We start from the raw sequence: 24,540 nt of genomic DNA, 5'->3' as shown, positions 1-24,540 counted from the left end.
ACTGGTCACTGAGCTTCAGGGTGAATACTTTGCATCTACTACCACCCTCTGTCTTCTCTGGGCCAGTTAATTCTGTATCCAGACAGACAGGTTTCCCTGTGTCTCATGCCTCCTTACTTACTGAATGAGCCTACCATGGGGAACCTTATTAAATGCCTTGCTAAAATCCATGTACATCACATCCATTACTCTACCTTCATGGAAGTGTTTTGTAACATCCTCAAATAATTCAATAAGGTTTTGTGAGGCATGACCTGTCTCTCACAAAGCCATGCTGACTATCTCTAATCATACTATGGTTTTCCAAGTAATCATAAATCCTGCCTCTCAGAATCTTCTCCAATAATTTGCCCACCACCAATGTAAGACTGACTGGTCTGTAATTCCCAGGGTTATTCCCTTTTCTTGAACAAGAGCATAACATTTACCACCCTCCAATCATCTGGTACTACTCCAGTAGACAGTGAGGTTGCAAAGATGATCGCCAAAGGCACAGCAACCTCTTCCCTCATTTCCTGTAGTAACCTTAGGTATACTCCGTCTAACCCATGGGTCTTATCTATCCTGAGGTTTCTCAAAATTTCCAGCACATCCTCCTTCTTAACATCAAACTGTTCAAACATATCAGCCTGTTTTACGCTGTCCTCATAAAAGTCAATGTCCCTCTCAGTAGTGAATACTGAAGCAAAGTATTCATTAAGGACATCTCCTATCTTCTCCGACTCCAGGCGCAAAGTCCCTCCACCATCCCTGAACGGCCGTACCCTCACCATGGCCATCCTCTTGTTCTTCACGTAAGTGTAGAATGTCTGAGGGTTTTTCTTAATCCAACCCGAGAAAGTTTTGTCATGCCCTTTTCTAGCTCTCCTAAGCCCATTCTTCAGTTCCTTCCTAGCTACCTTATACCCACAGCCTGAATGTATTAGTTCACGTACCCAGCAGTCCCCGTGTCCGCGTTCACTCCTGTAGAGCCTTCACTCTGCCTATTCATGAGGTAAGTATTTAACAGGAACATTTACCTTCCTGGCAGCCCCTGAATTCTCTACAATAGACTCTCAATAACACATGTTAAGCTAACTGGCCTATGATAGGGGAGCAAGGAAAGGAGGAATTGTCCATCAACACTTTGCAATCTATCACTATTTAAATCATACTCTGCTATTCTGTCTTTCCTACATTTATCCACATATTTATCCACATTTATCTGCATCTTTATGCATTTCCTTCTCACTCACCCTGAAGCTTCTTACCACCTTCCTCACCATTCATAGTTCCACCTGTTTTTGTGCCATCAGCAAACTTCAATCCCTCATCCAAATCTTTGATACATATTGTCAACAACTCGGGCCCGAACACTGATCCCTGAGGTCCCTTACTCATCACTGCCTTCCACTCCAAAACTGACCCATTTATTCCTAACCTCTGCTTTCTGCCCATTAACCAATTCTCAATCAATGTAAGTATGTTATCATTAATCCTATCTCTTTGATTACACACACTATCCTTTTACCTTAATCGAAAGCTTTCTGAAAATCCAAATACACACTATCCACAGGTTTTCTCTCATCTAGATGACAGTTACTTACTCAAAAAAAAACTCAAGTAGGTTTGAAAAACACAATTTTCTTTTCATAACACTTTTTTTGACTTCATACATGATATCCTTGCTATTTTTTAAATGTCCTTTTATCACATTCTTTAGACCAGACGTCAGCATTTTGCTTACTACTGATGTTAGCTTTGTAATTCCTACTTTTCTCCTCTTCTAAACAGCTGGGTTACATTTCCCATTTCCAATTTGCTGGACTGGAAGACAGAATGTACAAACATTTTGAAGATGAGAGACTATAATGTGTACACAACTGTACCTATTGTCTTGACGTATCAGGAATTACTGTGCTGTCTTGCATATTTTGCACTTCTTATGTGCTTTATGCTGCTCTGTGTATCATCGTGTAATCTGCCTGTCCATGTAGCACCCTCGGTCCTGGAGGAACGTTGTCTCATTTTCACTGTGTCCATTGTATGTGGTAGAAATGACAAATAAAGCTACTCTTGATTATCGACCAACATATCAACAATTTGCAAGGCTGCCTCCTTTAGTACCCTGGGATTTAGATGATCAGGCCATGCAGTTTACCAACTTTCCATCTCATCTCCAACACTACTTCTATAGTAAAATTAATTTCCTTCAATCCCTCCTTTCTAACTCCCCTACCATTTCTGGGACGGTATTTGTATCTGCTTTCTTCTGTGAAGACCGAACTAAAGTAGATGTTGAACTACTCTCTCAGTTCCCTATGCTCTATGTCCAATTCTCCGGATTCATTTTGGGTAGAGGCAAGGCTACATTTGTCTGTGTTCATCGTTTTCATTTTACCTTATATCCCTGACAGTAACACCCCTCATTGTACACCCTTCTGATGTACCTGATAACACTCACCATAACACTTTGATGTATCACATCCCTTCACTGATGTATCCCACACCCCTCGTTGCAACACTGATATATCCCACAACCTGAACTGAACTGAAACGCATTGATATAGCCCACACTCCTCACTGAAACACTTTGATATACCCAACTCACAGACTGCCTGGCATTTTTTCACAGTTTGTTCCTAAAGCCATTTTCTTGAGCTTTTTTTATTATAAGCTGTTATTTAATGTTAAATATACAGTTAAAACTATTCTTAGAATCAAAGAATCCCTAGTGTGGAAGCGTGCTATTTGGTCCATCGAGTCCACATCAAAGAACACCCTACTCAAACCAAGTCCACTACCCTATCCCTGTAACTCTGCATATCCCATGGCTATTCCACCTAGCCTGCACATCTATGGAAATTATGGGCAATTTAGCATTGTTAATCCAACTAACCTGCACATCTTTGGACTGTGGGAGGAAACCAGGCCACCCGAGGAAACCCACACAGACATGTGGAGAATGTGCAAACTCCACACAGACTGAGGCTGGTATCAAACCTAGGTCCCTGGTACTGTGAGGTAGCAGTGCTAACCACTGAGCCACAGTGCCAACCTGATAATGATTCAATCATAAAATTACTCCAATGACTCATCATTTAGGGAACTTGCACTGAGGTCTAAATCTCCAAATGGACATGAAAGGAGAAATACTTGCATGTTTCTCATAAAGATTTGATGTCACTACAAACTAGTAATGATGCATAAAAAATATAAGGTCCTTCCACTTGATCCTCAGGGCATCTTGCTGTGGAGTGAATTATGTTCCTCAGGTGACATTTATAAGTCAACTGTTTCAAACATCACAGCCCTGTCAATCCTTGTCAGTGCTGGTTAATTGGATATGGTTTTATATGACTACACATTTCCTTTGATTCTGAGCCCCATGCTATTAGGTAGTCATAAAATAATGTAATTCCAGCAGATAGCTAAACGCTCTACACTTTGGTAAGATCTGAGAATCTGCACTCATTATATTTTACCAATTTTCTCTTTTTGATTAACCATTTAATCCCGGCACCTGGACTTCCAAACACTGCTTCCAGACACCCTGTTCCCAATCTCCCTGCGCCCAGACTCCCTGACCATTGTTTCTGGGCCCCCTATGCCTTCTCCTCTGCTTCCACAAGCTCTGATCTGACCTCCTTCTAGCTAAATATCTCATGATACACTGCTGATGACAGATCAAAAATGATTACATGCCTGTCACAATCTCTAGTCACCAAAATGCTTTAAAAATATATTTTGATGTCCCTTATTTTAGTTACTGAGTTCTTGCTGTTGTGCAGCAACCTTTGACTGTTCTGGGTTCCAGTCACTGTGAAAGTGGAAGTTGTTGGAAGGCAGGCAGCGTGTCTGTCTCCATGTCACAGGCTGTGTGTATTTATAAAACTGAAGCTAATCACAAGCTGTACATTCACTGCATTGATGAGCTTCCTTAAACGTTCTGAAGGCTGTGCAGATTATATTTCTGAATGTGTGGGTATATTAACTGTGTACAGATAAGTATTTAGGCACTGATGCAAAGAAACCCCAGCATATGGAACTGACAGGGACAGGTGCCAATGCAGTGAAATATACCAGAACGTTCGATATTTAGAAAATGGTCAGATAATAGAAAACATTGAAGCTAAAATCTAAACTACTCTCAGTAAAAGCATGAATTGCAAAGTTCTATTAAAGACTCTGCTCTCTAACCACAGTCATGTTAAATGATTCTGCAGAATGACTAAGAAAAGACTAAAATAATTAAAAATGACCACCAAATCAGTTTAGAATAATTCATCATGTCCCTAGATGTCCTTAACAAAAGAGTCAGTTGCTGCCAAATCATCACTATCCCTCTATTCAAGGACGGCATTGAGTCAGTGTCACCTTCTGATCCCACCTTCTGAATCTTGCCACTGCCTCTGTTGTGGTAACCCTCATGTTAAATTCATCACCAGTCATCTCTCTTGAAACATCCTCTGGGACTATGGTGACTTTGCCTCTTCCAGGAAACAATGTGTGAGCTGAAATCTGAATCACACCCTCTTAGTAAAGTCAGTCTTTACGTTGACCAGCACCTGTTAATGTTCTGGTTTGGAGATGGGGTGTAACTCACGTTGCTGCCCTGGAAATCTCACACTCGGTCAGCATTGTCAATGCCAGGTCTGTAAGTATACTGGGATCCCACAGCAAACCTCTACTATTCCATTCAATTCCTCCTTCTGCACATTGCAATCCTCATGGAGATTTCTTCATGTCAGAGCTCTCGGTTTCTTGAAGTTCTGTTAATCTTCCTCTCTGTGTGTTATTCCATTGCTTTGTCAGATTCCTGATTTTGGGTGATTTAGTAAATGAATGCCCCACTGTGCAGGTTTCCCAAGTGCTCTCAAGAGTCAGTACTAATGAGGGAGTGGGATACAAAGCTCTGATTCAGTGTTAAAAACCCCCCTCCTGTTCCAGCTTCACTCAGTGCATCTTGCCTCAGTTACCTTCACCTCTGCACAATACCATGACTGAATCAGTCAGAAATGCATTCAATGTTTAGACTCCACACCAGAACAAATGACTAACTGTGCTGTTGGGACAAATAATCAAAGGGTTTGTCTGAGTGGACCCACCAGGGAGAGGGAGTATTCATGTTCCGGGCATCCCTTGTCTACAAATTATGCACAGTCTTATTAAACATGGATTGGGCATCCACAGTCTTTCTCAAAGAACAGGGAATGATTTGTCTAATAGGGCTGGGATGGCCAGGCTGTCTCGGTAAAAGATGTTGAGAGTGAGGTTCTTTTATCAATAATGTTGGCAGCCTGCCTCCCTTGAGCAACTCTCCCTCTAAACAGGGTGAAGTGTGACAGTGAGCAGGGGCCCGTGTTGTTGCATTTGGAGAAGCTGTAACTTCAGGAGCTCGCTACAAGGGGGTACTCAATAGCACTGTATTCAGTGAAAAGCTTGAGAGTCAAGCACCACTCTAGGGTGCATGTGGGTTAGGAAGGTGAGCTCCTCCCCTGATCTTCTGCCAACTGGCTGCTGCTTCCAGCCTCTCTGACAGGCTAGCTTCACTTTCTCATGAGTGCTCTGTGAAACATAGTAGACAGTTAATGGCATTGGGATTCAGGGAGATGGTGGGCTGGGAGAGATGGAGAGTAACATTTAGTTGTTGTCTCACTAATTGGCTGGACAGAGCAGTAATGGAGTGGGGTGGGGGGGGGGAATGGAGTTTGATCAATAGGCATGTTGCATTTTGAAAATTTCGAATGCTCCGAAAATGGAACTGTGAAGTGGATCACAGAAACATGTTGGGAATGAACAACTCCAAAAAAGTATTCAGGCCCTCCTACAGAATAGTTGCTGAACACTTTCCCACTGTAACCCTATTTTGAAGCTTGAGAATGTCACAGTGAGTAGTGGTGGAGGAAGAGAAAACTCTTTAGGCAATAGAAGAGAGGGTCATGCAAGCTACCTCCGAGTTGAAGACCTTACAATTTCAGCTTATAAGTCTGTTTGAGAAAATAATTCTGCAAACATTCCTTCAGTTTAGACACTGTGTGGGGTGATAAGTATTAGATCCTTTTGCTGTGCTGCCAATGCTTTGGAGTGTGACTACACAAAGGCAATCCTGAAGCATCATCGTTGTAATCACAGTACACTGGTCGACATCAGTTCCTGCAAGCCTCCTGTGGAGGGGAACCTTGTTAAATCTTTCACAGTAAAGTGACTGAATCACCAGGAGTTGGGGTGACTTTGCAGTCCTGGATTGTTATTGTACCCATTCCTTTTCTCACTGGCCATGCAGAGTGCCGTGTTGCTACCAGGTCCAGCTCCTGGCCTTCCTGTGAACTGTTTTACCAGACTCTCACAAAAGTTACCAGCAGCACAGCTCCTTGTTCTCCAAGACCTGGCTGTCCCTCAGGTACCACAGCCATGGGGAGTCTAGAACATGGCCAGAAATAGCATTGATTTGAAGGTGCCGTGTTGGGCTCGGGTGGATAAAGTTAAAAATCACACAACACCAGGTTATAGTCCAACAGGTTTATTTGTAATCATTAGCTTCCGGAGCGCCGCTCCTTCATCAGGTAGTTGTGGAGTACAGGAATAGCATTGGCTAAGAAGGTGAATGAGAAATCTGTAAGATAGAAAGTGTTTTTGACGTTGTTATTAAACCACTGGAACCCAGAGCAACATGTTAATGTTTTCTAAAATAGCTAGTGTATTGTGACTCAACCAGATCAATGCATAACTCTGAGCAACATTCCTTTCAATTTCAAACTACTCAAACTAATGCGATGACTGCCTCTGCCCCTCAGTGTGAAAGGGGGATGTTTGACTTCAGCCCTGGTTGAGTGACCGTGAATTGCAACAGTAACTCAGCATTGCTGATTTTGTTTCACTGGCCTATGTACAGTATAGGATCAAGAGAATATTCCCCCTTTACCCACCTAGTGCATTGCAAACTAATCACAGGTAGGGGAAGGAGGCCATTCAGCCCATCAAGTCCACACTGACCCTCCAAAGAGCATTCCACCCAAACCTACTCCACTACCCTACCCCTACAACTCTGCATTCTCCATGGCTAATATACCCATTCTATATATCCCTGGACACTGTGGGAAGTTTACCATAGCCAATGCAATCTGCTTATTTGGACTGTGGGAGGAAATCAGAGCACCCGAAGGAAATCCATACAGTCACAAGGAGAATGTGCAAACTCCACACAGACAATCACCCGAGGCTGGAATTGAACCCAGGTCCTTGGCACTGTGAGGCAGCAGTGCTAACCACTGAACCGCCATGCTATAATTATAAAATCTACATTATGGGATCTGGAGACTTGCATTCTTACCATCTGTGAATTGTTTGGTCCCATCTGTGAGGAAAGCAGATAACCCCAATGGGATTTCATCGAAGCCAGAAAGAACAGGAAGATCCATTTATATTGACACAGATAATATCTGTTCCACTACTTGATATTTATGGCTCTTTGAGAATCATAAAAGGATTCATTCAGTGCTGCTCTGCCTAATACAATAGAGGGTCTATAAAAACACTAGCAAGGACACTCAGTCAACCCAATAAGCATGTTTGTCATTACTCATTACATCCTTTTGGCTTTATCCCTAAACTGTTCATCTAATCAACATCTAGAATGTTCCTTTTCCCTCCTCTAAGCAATGCTGAGCAACTTATGAAAGTTTAAGAACTAATATGAGCTATGATGGGGAAGCGAAGAACCAAGAATCGTGTTAATGCATACACTATCCAGAACAAAGCAGCACACTTGCTTATTTCGTAGCCACTGGCTACAAACTGTGCATCCTCCACCAGCACACCCCCCATGGCTGCAATGTGGCAGCCATACACCGTCCTATAGTGTGTTCCCGAGACTGCTTGAAAATAACCTCCCAGACCTGCAACTCAAAGAGGGAGGCTAGCAAGCACATGGGAACTTCAGTTTCTCTGAGACGGCCCCCACTCACCATTCTGAGTTAGGAATAGCTCATCACTACTGAATCTCCTATCTAACAGCACAGTGGGAGGACAGCACAGCTCAGCACAGTCTGTACAATAACAATTCACCATAACCTTCTGAAAACACCAGAGATAAGCAAAACTATAAATCACCTCCTGGGGAAAGGGAGAGAGACCACCTTAAATATCTCTGCCCCAAATCTCTGCCTCATGAAACTTATCGCACCCATGTAACATCAGTCTCACTAAACACAAATGGCAACTTCTGCCATTAATCACAGGGTTTTAAAACTGAGGACTCGCATGAAACAATGTGATTTAAATGTGTCTGTATACTTCAAACAGGGATTGGAAGTGGACTGCAGAGATTTTGGAGGTCAGAGAATCTGTGATTGAATGGTCATGTGGAAAGAGTGGCCTGTGGGATATTCCTTTTAGGCCAAGCCTGTGAGAGCTCCCTTTACCCCTGTCGCTTTCCTGCTGACAGCGTGCTGCTCAGCTTCTGTGGTTTTAAATCACTGAGGTACCATCAGGATAATGATAGAGGAAACACTGAATCTGAGAACATAGGAAAAGAGTAGGCCGTTTAACTGTACAAGCCTGCTCTGCCTTTAGCCCTAAGAACTTTACCTAACCACTTATCGAAAAGTGTAGTATTTTCACAGTTGGATTGACAAGCAGTATTTCGATCTCCCAGCGTCCCCTCACAAACTGCAGTCCATATTAATCATACCACTAAGAGAGAGAGAGAGACAGAAAGAGATGTCAGAGAGCCAGATAGTCTGGCGTAATGCTAAGTGCATGTTAAGGGCAAAGTAACAGTAAGACATCAGGAAAGGAGGTAATGATCCAGCTGCTAACATTTAGCTCTGATTCTGTCTCGTTCATGCCCTCCCCTCCTCATCTCCATCCACCTGTTTAAATCTAATGCTGTCTGACAGGGATGCCTGAGGCTAAGTAGAACAAGGGGACAGGTAATAGTTATCCATTAATTGAGGGGAATTGGGTAAGAATTTTGCTGGGTTGATGAGCACTGCTTTTTTTAAAAAAATTATACACTCTCAGATTAGCACAATGCCAGGGACTTGGGTTCGATTCCATTCTTGGGCAAATGTGTGGAGTTTGCACACTCTCCATGTGTTTGCAAGGGTTTTCTCCAGGTGCTCCAGTTTCCTCCCACCATCTGAAGATGTGCAGATTAGGTGGATTGGACATGCCAAATTGCCCATAGTTTCCATAGATACGCAGGCTGGTGGATTAGCCTTGGGAAATGCAGGGTTTCAGGGATTGTATGTATGTTGGGGTGAGTGGGTGGGATGTTGTTTGGAAGGTTGGTGTGGACTCAATGGGCTGAATGACCTGCTTCCACATTGTAGGGATTCTCTGATGTCAAAAAATCTTTATATACATACACAGTCAGTGGAACAAAAACAGAAATTGCTGGAAAGGCTCAACAGGTCTGGCAGCATCTGAGGAGAGAAATCAGAGTTAATGTTTCGGTTCCAAAACGTTTCTGATTTCTGTCCACAGATGTTGCCAGACCTGCTAAGCATTTCCAGTAATTTCTGTGCTTGTTTCTGATTTCCAGCATCTGCAGTTCTTTCAGTTTTTATTTACTAGAGCAGTTCAATTCCTCATAGTTTTTGTATATTGAGAACAGAACAAAAACCCAAGGCATTGCTTACTCATACAAAAATATAATTACAAGTGTCTGAGGCACTGGGAGGGTCTAATAACTGAACTGACTCTCATTTAACTTCAGCAGAAAGACTTTGGATGGTGGTCTTTCCCCATTGCACCCTGGACTGGCAATCAGCTGCGTTTGTGCTGCTAATGTGGGAGTTGGAATTTAATTGTGATAAGAAACATTAATACACAAATTCTGTCTAACCAACATTTAACCTGTGGTGTTTAACACCACCCACCATGCTCAGTGAAACTCTCAGCCTGCAGTTTATTGTGGCAGACTGGGACCAATGTGTAACTCCACAACCCACCCACTGACACAGCTGAGAAGAAGTCACATAAAGAACAGGAGTGCTGGGGAATGAGGATTTGTGTGTTGTGATTGGTTACACCAAACTATCTGCTACAAAAATCAGACAAAGAAAAGCATAACTGCCCAGTTCAGGCTGCATCGCTGAGTGGAAGTAGCATGTATGTTTGGCTATACCTCTCACTGAGTTTAGCTGCTTCCAGCAATGTTCAAATATCTTCTTGATGAGAGTACACTGATTATAGTATAGTGTAAAAAAAAATTCCTGATCACCTATTCAGAGATATTATTACACATCTCTGGAACAGGTGGGTCTTGAACCCAGGCCTCCTGGCTTAAAGACAGGATTACTACTACTGCACCACAATGCTAACTGGAACCAGTTATCAGTATTACAAACGATAATACAGGGTATAAGGGGAAAGGGGTTTCTGAGTGATAGTATGAGGGAACCGATGAACATTGGGACAGATACAGACAGTGACATGGTGATGGGGAGAGAGGAATGGCTGAGCCTATTGCATACGGTGGGGATACTGTGATGCTGTAGGATTGTATAGCTTTCATCTCTGTGAGGCTAATCATATGTACACTGTAAGGTCCACTGATTCTTTCAGACCATTTCTGCTGGAGGTATCAATCTGTGTAAAAAGAATAAAACCCTGCACAATGTATCCTGCTAAACGTGTCTTGTAGTACAACAGTGAACAATTCCAGAAGGTGACACTCATTCTCCAGGATTGCAACTCAACCATTCACAGTTGTTATTTTCAGAGGCCTCTTGATGTGAAAACTCATGATTAAAAACAGTTGTGTGCTGCTGAGATGGAAGATGGATGTGGAATGCGTGCAGCTACTGCTCAGCTACAAGGAGAAAGCATATGTTTCAATGTGCAAGGAATTAGGAATGTGTACAAGTCGTTTAAGAATGTCCATGTCAGAGTGACCTCTGGTACAAACTCTATGATATTCAGAACCTTGTTTCACACCCTTGTCTGTACTGGGATCTTATTCAATGTGAATCAAGTTCGGATTGTCTTACTTTCCCTGTTACTTGACTGTGAAGAATTTATTGATTAACTAATTGATAAACAAAGAAAGTACTGAAGGACAAGTCCTGGGGCTAATTCTCCACACTTCGTGGTTTTGTCTTTTCCTTTTAAGTTGTTTGCAATAGCTTCCCATTTTTCAACTTAAGTGAGCAATATGACTAAAAAAAATAAATCTCATGTTTCTCTTTGTTTCCTGAGACATAAGTGTTGCTGGCAGGGCAAGCATTTGTTGTAGTGTTACAACTCAGTAACAATAAAGGAAGGGCATATATTTCCAAGTCAGGGTGGTGAGTGGCTTGGATGGGAAATTGTAGGTGGTGGCATTTTCATATATCTGCTGCCCTTGTCTTCTTTAAAGTAATGGTCATGGATTTTGGAAGATGCTGTCTAATGAACCTTTGTGAATTTCTATATTGCATCTTGTAGGTGGTATCACTACTGCTACTGAGCATTGGTGGTGGAGGAATTGGATATGGTACTAATTAAGTGGGCTGCTTTGTCTTGCATGGTGTCAAGCTTCTTGAATGTTGTTGGAAATGCACCCATTCAAGAAACTGGGGAATATTCCCTCACACTCTTGACTAGATTTTAAAGAGTCAGGAGGTGAGTTAATTGCTACAGGGTTCCTAGCGTCTGAAATGCTCTTGTAGCCACATCGTGGCTAGTCCAGTTCAGTTTTTGATCTCTGGTAAATTCCAGCACAATGATATTCAGTGGTGGTAATACCATTGAATGGGAAGTAGGTAATTGCTTGTCACTTGTGTTCTGCAAATGTTATACTTGTAACTTACTAATCCTGGATATTGTCCAGGTCTTGTGTATATGGACACATTCTGCTTTAGAATTAGAGGATTCACAAATGAAACTGAACATTGTCCAATCATCAGTGAACATTGCCATTTCTGACGGAAGCAAGTCATTGATGATGTAGCTGATGATTGTTGGGCCTAGGACACTACCCTGAGGAACTCTGGCAGAGATGTTCTGGAGCTGAGTTGACTGACCTTGAAGAACAAGGTTAGCACTGTTGCCTCACAGCGCCAGAGACCCGGGTTCAATTCCCACCTCAGGCGACTGACTATGTGGAGTTTGCACATTCTCCCCGTGTCTGCGTGGGTTTCCTCCGGGTGCTCCGGTTTCCTCCCACAGTCCAAAAATGTGCAGGTTAGATGAACTGGCCATGCTAAATTGCCCGTAGTGTTAGGTGAAGGGGTAAATGTAGGGGAATGGGTCTGGGTGGGTTGCGCTTTGGTGGGTTGGTGTGGACTTGTTGGGCCAAAGGGCCTGTTACCATACTGTAAGTAGTCTAATCTATCTTCCTTTGTACCAGATGTGAGCCATCCAGTGGAGATTCACACACACCCCCCACCCAACCGTCGATCTTGTTAGGGCTCCTTGGAACCACATTCAGTCAAATGCAGCCTTGAAGTCAAGCGCTGTCATTCTCATCTCCCCTCTTCAATTCAACTTTTATGATCATGTTTGAACCAAGGCTGTAATGAGGTCAGGAGCTGAGTGGCCCTGGCAGCAAACTCAAGCCAACTATCAGTGAGCCAGTTATTGATAATCATGTGCTGTTTGACAGGTCTATTGATGACCCCTTCCATCACTTTACAGAGTAGTTTGTAATTGGTCAGGTTGGATTTGTCCTGCCTTTTGTGTATAGCATCTTACCTGGGTTATTTTCTACATTGTCAGGTGGATGCCAGTGTTGTAGCTGTACTGGAACAGCTCAGCTATGGATGTGGCAAGTTCTGAGCACACATCTTCACCACAATTGTTGTTATATTGTCAAGCCCAGTAGCCTTTGCAGTATCCACTACAATCTTCATATCTGCTTAAAGAAAACACAAATCCTCTGCATGGTGAATCCTTTGCGGTAAGCAGTCATTCTCCCTCAAGTTCTAGCTTTTGCCATCACCACCTGAAAATGATATTGACCCTGGATTGTAGCCTTGAACATGGGATCATTACATTAGCTACCTGGAACACCTAATGCAAATGCACTGAGTTCAATGACCATGCTGCCAATTTTGTATAGTAACCACTGGTTAATAAATCCAACCCGATCTCTGTTATTTCTTGGCATTTCACCAGGTTTTGACCAAAAGCTAATTTGAGCTCCATCCCAGCTGTGACATCATGGAATGCAGTATTTAGTCAGTCCAGGAGAAACAGAACTGACCAGATTGAAAGAAAGTGACAGTGTGAGGCAGTGGGAAAGGCTCCCAATAAAAGCAGCTACACTGACTTAACAGAAGAAGATTGGTAGGAAAGGAACTGAGAGATCTTCGGTTCAGTTTAGGCAGACAAGCAATGCAAGAGGATTCCTGGAACACTTAAAATATCCAGTATGGGGAAGGTATTGCGTGTATAATGTGAAAGTTGGAAAGGTTCTTGGGTAACATTCAGGAATATTGTGTTCATGAACTTTTCTGCAGAAGTGGAGTGAGCTGAGATGAGTACAGAGCTGACCACAACATTCCTCTGTGAAGAGGCAATTGTCTGAATAGCACTGAATTGCCAGTCAACTGCAGCCAATGAAATTTCAGTGATGAGTAAAGTTGTTTTCTGAAAGTTTGGGCAGAATATATACCAATGTGAAAACAGACTGCATCATGTTGGTTTAGTGGTTAGCACATAGTGCCAGGGACCTGGGTTCGATTCAAGCCTTGGATGACTGTCTGTGTGGAGGATTTGAAGGTCCTGGTGTTGGACTGAGGTGGACAAAGTTAAAAATCACACATCACCAGGTTAAGGTCCAACAGGTTTATTTGGAAGCACTAACTTTCTTCATCAGGTGATTCACCTGATGAAGAAGCGGTGTGTTGAAAGCTAGTGTTTCTAAATAAACCTGTTGGACTATAACCTGATGTGTGTTTGATTTTTTTTAGATTAGACTTACAGTGTGGAAACAGGCCCTTCGGCCCAACAAGTCCACACCGACCCGCCGAAGCGCAACCCACCCATACCCCCACCTAACACTACGGGCAATTTAGCTTGGCCAATTCACCTGACCCGCACATCTTTGGACTGTGGGAGGAAACCGGAGCACCCGGAGGAAACCCACGCAGACACGGGGAGAACGTGCAAACTCCACACAGTCAGTCGCCTGAGTCGGGAATTGAACCCGGGTCTACAGGCGCTGTGAGGCAGCAGTGCTAACCACTGTGCCACCGTGCCGCCCACTAGTTTGTGTGGAGTTTGCACATTCTGCCTGTGACTGCGTGGGTTTCCTCCTACAGTCCAAAGATATGCGGGTTAGGTGAATTGGCCATGCTAAAATGCCCAAAGTAATCAGGGAAATGTAAGTTAGGTACATTAGTCAGGGGAAATGTAACGTAATATGGTAGGGGAATGGGTCTGGGTGGGTTACACTTCAGAGGGTCAGTGTAGACTTGTTAGGCCAAATAGGCTGGTTCCACACTGTAGGGCTTCTATGATAATATTTCATTTTTAATGAAAAATAGGGAGTTACAGTGAGGAAAAGAAAACCTCAGAATCACGATATTGAAAACGTGTAGCTGACACTTCAAAATGGTTCTGGTCCCAACTGATAGTAATCCTGGACAGGTCAGACTCCATAGTGAAACCTGACTTGACAGACCATAAGCTTTCTATTTTACAATTTACTTACAGTGGAGGTTCTTCACTGAACATATTCACAACAGGCTGTTGAATGTCTTTTTAACAAAAGAACGTGAAAGTTTGTTACGTACAAAAGGGAAAGAAGTTATTTTGTGCAACACCAGACTTATTTTGAATAGCCTTATTGCAAATATCGAGGATTAAGGTTTACCCTCAACAGCAACCTTACAGGTATTCAACTTTACAGAAAGATCATCCTGTTCCCACTTTAAAGTTCCTTGTTCAGTGAGCATGGCGGCAGTTGGTTCTTTTCAGCAAACATCTACATTCACTTGATACTATTTCTTTAGTTAATATCTCTTTCTGAGATCCTTAAACCAACTGCTAAGAAAGCTCAAGATTTCTTCACATGGATTCCTTTCACTCCACTGCCACAGCCTCCTGTTTTTGGAGCTATTCTCTGATTGAGATTGAAGCACTATGGACTTATTTAGTTTTGCTCTGATTTTTGTGGAGCCTGCTAAACTCCAGAATTGTTGTTACAGCCTGTTTCTTTTTGAGTGACCGTTTCTCTCTTTGAAAGTCCCTGCATATTCACTGACCTTCTGAACGGTTCTGTCTTTCTAGAGAAATCGTTTCTCTCTCTCTCTCTCTCTCTCGCTTTATATAATAGGGCTGTAAGACCACAAACCATTTTATTTCTTTCTTCTATCCTTGTTTCTAATTGAGAGATGTATTCACTTCACACACCACACACACACATACACCCACGCACACACATGCACATACACACACACACTCACACAAACACACGTAGACACACACTCATACATACACACACAGTCTCTCTCTCACACACACACATACCTACTCACTCACTCACACACTAATCTCCAAACTACACTGGAGAAGCTACAAAAGCATTGATACAATTAATTCCAGGATTGAGAGGTTATAACTGTGAGTAAAGATTGAATATACTGGACACACTTCTCTAGAAAAGAGAAGCCTGAAGGCTGACCTAATACAGATGCTCTAATTTATTAGTGTATTTTATTAAAAGATAAATGTGGAGAAAGTTTTTCCAGAAAATTTAGGTCCATAAACGTAAGGCAGTAACTGATAAATCCAATAGGGAATTTCTTGCCCTTGGCTTGTGACAGTATGGAACTTGCTACCACAGTGAGTAGTTAGGGTAGTAAAGCTAGACAAATATGTGGGGGTGAGACAAAAGAAAGATGTGTTGGTAGGATTAGATGATGTAGAGTGAAAGGAAGTATCAGTGGAGCATAAACATCAGTATAGAGCTGTTGGGCCAGACAGTCTGTCTCTCTGCTGGACCGTTTGTAATAAATAACTGGAAATACATGAAGATGCTTCTTTCTCTGAAGGAGAAAAGCTAAGTTAACAATCTGGATAGAAAAAGAATCTCAGTGGAAGGAGGAACACAGCGACTGTTAAAAGAGGCTGCTGATGAACATAACAGTAAGATGGTTTAATAAAGCTCTCATTTATTAGGATTGGGGGATTACTTCTGAAAATCTTGACTTATTGTAGCACAGCTTGTCTCTATAGAAACTAAGCTATTCTGCATTCAAACATCTTTATCTGAATTAGAACTGAAAGAACTGAGGATGCTGTAAATCAGAAACCAAAACAGAAATTACTGGAAAAGCTCAGCAAGTCTGGCAGTATCTGTGAAGAGAAATCAGAGTTAACCTTTCAGGTCCAGTGGCCCTTTCTCAACTCTGAGGAGCTCTGAGGAAGGGTCATTGGACCTGAAACATTGACTCTGATTTCTCTTCACAGATGCTGCCAGCTTTACTGAGCTCTTCCAAAAATTTGTGATTTTGTTTCCTGAATTGGACCAGAATTCAGGTTCAATTTTGAAATACTGGAGGAATTTCACTCTATATCTAACCCCGTGCCCTACCTGACCAGGGTGTCTTTCATGGAAATGGTGTAGGGAGCATTATTGTGTACCTAACCCCAAGCTGAACCTGTCCAGAGACTGTTTCTTAGGGATGGTGTAAAGAGAGCATTACTCTGTATCTAACCCCATGCTGAACCTGTCCTGGGTGTCTTTGATGTGTCTGTGTGGGTTTCCTCCCATAGTCCAAAGATGTGCAGGTTAGGTGAATAGGCCATGGCTCAAATGGCATAGTGTCCAGGGATGGGCAGTCTAGGTGGAACAGCCATTGGAAAGCAGGGATAGGGTATCAGGGTGGGTCTCAGTGGGATGCTCTTCAGAGGGTTGGTGTGGACTCGACAGGCCAAATGGTCTGCTTCCACAATGTAGAGATTCTATGATAGTGTGGAGGGAACTTTACTCTTCATCTAATCTCATCCTGATGAATGAGTCACAGATTCCCAGACAAACATAGAATTGGGTGAAACAAGTTAACAACTTGCAGGAGGTGAAAATATGGGGGAACAGTATAAGGGTGCTTGATGATGTATTTAATCCTGTCCTGTACCTCTCTCTGAAACTTAATTTCTCTCACCTGAAGTGAAGTTTTGAATTGAATACATTTTTCTGCTGCTTTGAATTGAGTCTATTCTAAGAAAGAGATACACTCCTTTTCAGTGATGTATGTGTGTGCTTTGTTCAGCCAAGTTATGTGACTTTAATGAAAAGGTTATGGTTGGTGTTGGCTGTCAGGGAATATGAAGTACTCCTTATGAACCTCCCATAAATTTGTTGCTGGACTTTACATCAGAGGGAATGAGCTGTTGGCTGCAAGGCCAAGGGTAGTGAGGAACAGTCGTGAGGGATTGCAGCAGAAGCACAGACCTTTACACGGTCTAATTAGTCGCAGTTTAATTCAGTCAAATCATAAGAGTGTACAGGAGTGCCAGAAATTCCTATGTCTTAGAAACATCATATTCCATGATACTTATAGAGTAATAGAGTTGCACAGCATGATTAGACCCTTCAGTCCAACTCGTCCACGTAGACCAGATATCCTAAATTCATCTAGTCCAATTTGCAAGTATTTGGTGCCTATCACTCTAAACCCTTCCTATTCATGTACTTGTCCAGATGCCTTTTAAATGTTGTAATTGTACTCACTTCCATCACCTCCTCCGGCAGCTCATTCCATACACGCACCATCTTCTGTATGAAAAAATTGCCCCTCAGATCCTTTTGAAATATTTTCCCTCTCACCTTAAATCTATGCCCTCTAGTTTTGGATTACCCTACTTTGGGAAAAAGACCTTGGCTATTCACCCTATCCATGCTCTCTTGATTTTATAAACCTCTATAAGGCCATCCCTCAGCCTCCAATGCTCCAGGGCAAATAGTCCCAGCCTATTCAGCATCTCCGACAGCTCAAACCCACCAATCCTGGCAACATCCTGGTTAAAGTTTAACCACATTTTTCCTACAGCAGGGAGACCAGAATTGAATGCAGTATTCTGAAAGTTGCCTCACCAATGGGCGGCACGGTGGCACAGTGGTTAGCACTGCTGCCTCACAGCACCAGAGACCCGAGTTCAATTCCCGCCTCAGGTGTGGAGATTGCACAATCTCCCCGTGTCTGCGTGGGTTTCCTCTGGTTTCCTCCCACAGTCCTAAAATGTTCAGGTTAGGTGAATTGGCCATGCTAAAATGCCGTAGTGTTAGGTGCAGGGGTAAATGTAGGGAAATGGGTCTGGATGGGTGCGCTTCGACAGGTTGGTGTCGACTTGTTGGGCTGAAGGTCCTGTTTCCACACTGTAAGTAATCTAATCTAATCAATGTCCTGTAGATCCACAACATGATCTCCCACCTCCTATACTCAATGCACTAATCAATGAAGGCAAGCAAGCCGAATACCTTCTTGACCACCCTGTCTACCTGTGACTCCATTTTCAGGAAACTATGAATCTGCACCTCTAGGTCGCTTTGTTCGACAGTGCTCCCAGGATCTTACCATTAGAGTCATAGAGATGTACAGCATGGAAACAGACCTTTCAGTCCAACCCATCCATGCCGACCAGGTATCCCAACCCAATCTACTCCCACCTACCAGCACCCAGCCCATATCCCTCCAAACCCTTCCTATTCATATACCAATCCAAATGCCTCTTAAATGTTGCAATTGTACCAGCCTCCACCACTTCCTCTGGCAGCTCATTCCATACACGTACCACCCTCTGCATGAAATTGTTGCCCCTTAGGTCTCTTTTATATCTTTCCCCTCTCAACCTAAACCTATGCCCTTTAGTTATGGACTCCATGACCCCAGGGAAACGACTTTACCTATTTACCCTATCCATGCCCCTCACAATTTTGTAAACCTCTATAAAGTCACCCCTCAGCCTCCTACGCTCCAGGGAAAACAGCTCCAGCCTGTTCAGCCTCTCCCTGTAGCTCAAATCCTCCAACCGTGGCAACATCCTTACAAATCTTTTCTGAACCCTTTCAAGTTTCACAACATTAATTCGATAGGAAGGAGACCAGAATTGCATGCAATATTCCAACAGTGGCCTAACCAATGTCCTGTACAGCCGCAACATGACCTCCCAACTCCTGTACTCAATACTCTGACCAAAAAAGGAAAGCATACCAAATGCCTTCTTCACTATCCTATTTACCTGCGACTCCACTTTCAAGGAGCTTTGAACCTGCATTCCAAGGTCTCTTTGTTCAGCAACACTCCCTAGGACCTTACCATTAAGTGTATAAATCCTGCTAAGATTTGCTTTCCCAAAATGTGGCACCTCACATTTATCTGAATTAAACTCCATCTGCCACTTCTCAGCCCATTGGCCAATCTAGTCGAGATCCTGTTGTAATCTGAGGTAACCCTCTTTGCTGTCCACTACACCTCCAATTTTGGTGTCATCTGTAAACTTACTAACTGTACCTCTTATGCTCGCATCCAAATCATTTATGTTAATGACAAAAAGTAGAGGGCCCAGCACCGATCCTTGTGACACTCCACTGGTCACAGGCCGCCAGTCTGAAAAACAACCCTCTACCACCACCCTCTGTCTTCTAACTTTGAGCCAGTTCTGTATCCAAATGGCTAGTTCCCCCTGTATTCCTTGAGATCTAACCTTGCTTATCAATCTCTCATGGGGAACCTTGTTGAACACTTACTAAAGTCCATATAGATCACATCTACCGCTCTGCCCTCATCAATCCTCTTTGTTACTTCCACAAAAAACTCAATCAAGTTTGTGAGACATGATTTCCCACACACAAAGCCATGTTGACTATCCCTAATCAGTGCTTGCCTTTCCAAAAACATGTACATCCTGTCCCTCAGGATTTCCTCCAACAACTTGCCCACCACCGACTTCAGGCTCACTGGTCTATAGTTCCCTGGCTTGTCCTTACCACCCTTCTTAAACAGTGGCACCACGTTAGCCAACCTCCAGTCTTCCGGCACCTCACCTGTGACGATCGATGATACAAATACCTCAGTAAGAGGCCCAGCAATCACTTCTCTAGCTTCCCACAGAGGTCTCGGGTACACCTGATTAGGTCCTAGGGATTTATCCACCTTTACCCGTTTCAAAACATCCAGCACTTCCCCCTCTGTAATCTGGACATTTTACAAGATGCCGCCATCTATTTCCCTACAGTCTATATCTTCCATATCCTTTTCCACAGTAAATACTGATACAAAATATTCATTTAGTATCTCCCCCATTTTCTGCAGTTCCACACAAAGGCCGCCTTGCTGATCTGTGAGGGGCCCTATTCTCCCCCTACTTACCCTTTCATCCTTAATGTATTTGTAAAGACTCTTTGGATGTTCCTTAATTCTATTTGCCAAAGCTATCTCATGTTCCCTTTTTGCCCTCCTGATTTCCCTCTTAAGTATACTCCTATTTCCTTTATACTCTTCTAAGGATTCACTCGATCTATCCTGTCTATACCTGACATATGCTTCCTTCTTTTTCTTAACCAAACACTAAATTTCTTTAGTCATTCAGCATTCCCTATACCTACCAGCCTTTCCTTTCACCCTGACAGGAATATACTTTCTCTGGATTCTCGCAACTGTACAACTCCTGCCCTGATTTACCTTACCTCACATATGTCTAAATTAAACTCCATCTGCCACTCCTTGGCCCTCTAGCCCATCTGATCAAGATCCTGATGTATGCTTGGGAACACTTCTTGACAGTCCACTACGCCTCCAATTTTGGTGTCATCTGCAAACTTACCATACTTCTATGTTCATAACCAAATAATGTATATAAATAATGAAAAGCAGTGGATCTAGCACTGATCACTGCGGTACACTGCTGGTCACAGGCCTCCAGTCTGAAAATCAATCCTCTATCATCAGTCTCTGTTTATCTTCAAGCCAGATTTGTATCGTTTGCTAGTTCTCTCTGGATTGCATATGATCTAATCTGAAAAATGTGGTGCAGGAAAAGCGCAGCAGGTCAGGCAGCATCCAAGGAGCAGGAGAATCGACATTTCGGGCATAAGCCCTTCTTCAGGAATGGGGAAGGTGTGCCAAGCAGGCTAAGATAAAAGGGAGGGAGGAGGGACTTGGGGGAGTGGTGGTGGGAATGCGATAGGTGGAAGGAGGTTAAGGTAAGGATGATAGGCTGGAGAGGGGGTGGGGGCGGAGAGGTCGGGAAGAAGATTGCAGGTCAAGAGGGCGGTGCTGAATCCGGAGGTTGGGACTGAGATAAGGTGGGGAGAGGGGAAATGAGGAAGCTGGAGAAATCTGCATTCTTCCCTTGTGGTTGAATGGTTCCTAGGTGGAAGATGAGGTGCTCTTCCTCCATGCGTCATGTTGCTATGGTCTGGCGATGGAGGAGGCCATCCTTGGCGGAGTGGGAGGGGGAGTTAAAGTGTTCTGCCACGGGTTGGTTGGGTTGGTTGGTGCGGGTGTCTCAGAGGTGTTCTCTGAAACGTTCCGCAAGTAGGTGGCCTGTCTCCCCAATGTAAAGGAGGCCACATCAGGTGCAGCGGATGCAGTAAACGATTTGTGTGGAGATGCAGGTGAATTTGTGACGGATATGGAAGGATCCCTTGGGGCCTTGAAGGGAAGTGTGGGGGGGGGGGTGTGGGCAAGTTTTGCATTTCTTGTGGTTGCAGGGAAAGGTGCCGGGAGTGGAGGTTGGGTTGGTGGGGTGTGTGGACCTGACGAGGGAGTCGCGGAGGGAGTGGTCTTTCCGGAACGCTGATAGGGGAGGGGAGGGAAATATATCTTGGTGGTGGGGTCTGTTTAGAGGTGGCGGAAATGATGAAGGATGATACGATGTATCTGGAGGTTGGTGGGTTGGCAGGTGAGGATCAGTGGGGTTCTGTCCTGGTGGCGATTGGAGGGGTGGGGTTCAAGGGCGGATGAGCGGGAAGTGGAGGAGATGTGGTGGAGAGCATCGTCAACCACGTCCGAGGGGAAGTTGCAGTCTTTGAAGAAGGAGGTCATCTGGGTTGTTCGGTATTGGAATTGGTCCTCTTGGGAGCAGATGTGGTGGAGGCAAAGGAATTGGGAATATGGGATGGCGTTTTTACAGGGGGCAGGGTGGGAGGAGGTGTAATCGAGGTAGCTGTGGGAGTCAGTCGGTTTATAGTAAATGTCCATGTTGAGTCAGTCGCCCGAGATAGAAATGGAGAGGTCTAGGAAGAGGAGGGAGGAGTCTGAGACGGTCCAGGTAAATTTGAGGTTGGGGTGGAGCATGTTAGTAAAGTGGATGAACTGTTCAACCTCCTCTTGGGAGCACAAGGTAGTGCCGATACAGTCATCGATATAGCGGAGGAAAAGGTGGGGGGTGGTGCCAGTGTAGCTGCAGAAGATGGACTGTTCCACATATCCGACGAAGAGGCAGGCATAGCTGGGCCCATGCGGGTGCCCATGGCAACTCCTTAGGATTGAATGAGGTGAGTGGATTGGAAAGAGAAGTTGTTCAGGGTGACGACCAGTTCAGTCAGTCGAAGGAGGGTGTCAGTGGAAGGGTACTGGTTGGGTCGGCGGGAAAGGAAGAAGCGGAGGGCTATGAGGCCCTCATGATGGGGGATGGAGGTGTACAGGGACTGGATGTCCATCGTGAAGATAAGGCGTTGGGGACCGGGGAAAGTGAAAATCATGGAGGAGGTGGAGGCCGTGGGTGGTGTCCTGAACGTAGGTGGGGAGTTCTTGGACTAAGGGGGACAGGACCGTGTTGAGGTACATGGAGATGAGTTCAGTGGGGCAGGAGCAGGCTGAAACAATGGGTCGGCCGGGGCAGTCAGGTTTGTGGATTTTGGGCAGATCTAATCTTACTAACCAGTGTACCATGTGGAACCTTGTCAAATGCCTTAATGAAATCCATGTAGACAATATCTATTCTCCTGCCTTCAACTATCTTCTTTGCCACTTCTTCAAAAAACTCAATCAAGGTAGTGAGTCCCAATCTCCATGCAGAAAGCCATGCTGACTATCCCTAATCAGTCCTTGCCTTTCCAAAAGCATGTAAAACCAGTTCCTCAGAATCCCCTCCAATAACGTATCGTCCACTGCCTTCATATCCCTGCTTTCAGAACTTAAATCTATCTAACTTGAGTCACTAATTCAGATCTCACTCAGCATTTGCATTGTTGTTCACTCCATATTGTCACATCCTGAAAGTTGTTACGTCATTTCACTCTTTTCTAGAGGCATAGAGATGGACAGCACGGAAACAGACCCTTTGGTCCAACTCGTCCATGTTGACCAGATATCCTAAATAAATCCAGTCCCATTGGCCAGCATTTGACCCATATTCCTCTAAACCCTTCCTATTCATATACCCATCCAGATGCCTTTTAAATGTCTGTTGTAATTGTACCAGCCGCCAGCACTTCCTCTGGCATCTCATTCCATACATGGACCAGCCTCTGCATGAAAAGGTTTCAATCTTTCCCCTCCCACCTTAAACATGTGACCTCAAGTCACCTCAAGCTTTGGACTCCCCTAGCCTGGGGAAAAGACTTTGTCTATTTACCCTATCCACACCCCTTATGACTTTATAAATCTCTATAACGTCACCCCTCAGCCTCTGACACTTCAGGGAAAATAGCACCAGCTTATTCAGTTTTCCTGGAAACAGTGTCTATATTATTATATTCATATAGTCAATACTCTTTACCATTGTGAATAATCCAATAAGGTCACCCCTGCACTTTTTCTTCTCCTGCACAAAGATTTTCAGTTTTAACAGCTCCTTCTCATGTATCAAGCGCCGAATCCCAGCATTCCATAAGACATAGAAGTGGAAGTAAGGCCATTCGGCCCATCGAGTCCATTCCGCCATTCAATCATGGCTGATGGGCATTTCAACTCCACTTACCAGCATTCTCCCCGTAGCCCTTAATTCCTTGTGACATCTAGAATTTATCAATCTAAATTCTCTTTCCACTTGTAAACACCTTTTGCTTCCTCTTGTTCAGCAGGTGTTGGTCCAAATCAGATGTATTCCACTTAAGTTATGACTTCAAATCTTGAAGTCCAATCTCCTGGGTACATTTATCAAAAGCTTTGCTAAAATCTAACCAATCAAACTCACCAAGTTTCCTGTCCTTTCGGGGTTCTGCGACATGCGGTTGTGAATGGCGGTGTTCAGTTAAACATGCGGAACGGTGGCACAGTGGTTAGCACTGCTGCCTCACAGCGCCAGAGACCTGGGTTCAATTCCCACCTCAGGTGACTGACTGTGTGGAGTTTGCACATTCTCCCCGTGTCTGCGTGGGTTTCCTCCGGGTGCTCCGGTTTCCTCCCATAGTCCAAAGGTGTGCGAGTCAGGTGAATTGGCCATGCTATATTGCCTGTAGTGTTAGGTAAGGGGTAAATGTAGGGGTATGGGTGGGTTGCGCTTCGGCGGGTCGGTGTGGACTTGTTGGGCCGAAGGGCCTGTTTCCACACTGTAAGTAATCTAATCTAATCCACACTGAGCAGGGTCCATAAGTGCCCACGCTCAATAACGGAAGAGCACATGCTATTTGTGCATAAGACAAGGCTGAAACATTTGTAACCATCTTTGGTCAGAAAT

The 24,540-nt window shown here is 43.9% G+C and overlaps 1 protein-coding gene and 1 long non-coding RNA gene across 8 annotated transcripts in view; one reads left to right on the top strand and one right to left on the bottom strand.

Annotated features, from left to right (window-relative positions):
- LOC132835787 (sphingosine 1-phosphate receptor 2-like) overlaps positions 1-24,540 on the top strand; it is a 69,419-nt gene that overhangs the window by 34,164 nt on the left and 10,715 nt on the right. For 2 of the 5 annotated variants that reach the window (XM_060854853.1, XM_060854852.1), the window contains exon 2: positions 12,685-12,865. The exons of the other annotated variants lie outside the window; for them this stretch is intronic. The gene's annotated coding sequence lies outside the window, so the exon portion shown is untranslated. The remainder of the gene's footprint in view (positions 1-12,684; positions 12,866-24,540) is intronic. 5 annotated transcript variants of the gene reach the window in all.
- The window catches only part of LOC132835788 (uncharacterized), a 65,244-nt gene continuing 47,205 nt past the window's right edge, over positions 6,502-24,540 (bottom strand). For 2 of the 3 annotated variants that reach the window (XR_009647308.1, XR_009647310.1), the window contains exons 3-4: positions 12,661-12,820; positions 6,502-6,595 (exon numbers count right to left, since the gene is read on the bottom strand). This is a non-coding gene — a long non-coding RNA (uncharacterized LOC132835788). Of the gene's footprint in view, positions 6,596-12,660; positions 12,824-24,540 lie in introns of all 3 variants that reach the window. The other variant, XR_009647309.1, reaches the window with a different exon arrangement.

This window comes from Hemiscyllium ocellatum, chromosome 45, assembly GCF_020745735.1.
Source record: "Hemiscyllium ocellatum isolate sHemOce1 chromosome 45, sHemOce1.pat.X.cur, whole genome shotgun sequence".
Taxonomy (NCBI): Eukaryota; Metazoa; Chordata; class Chondrichthyes; order Orectolobiformes; family Hemiscylliidae; genus Hemiscyllium; species Hemiscyllium ocellatum.
Note: the sequence above shows the minus strand (reverse complement) of the source record. Positions and strands in the feature narration are given on the sequence as shown.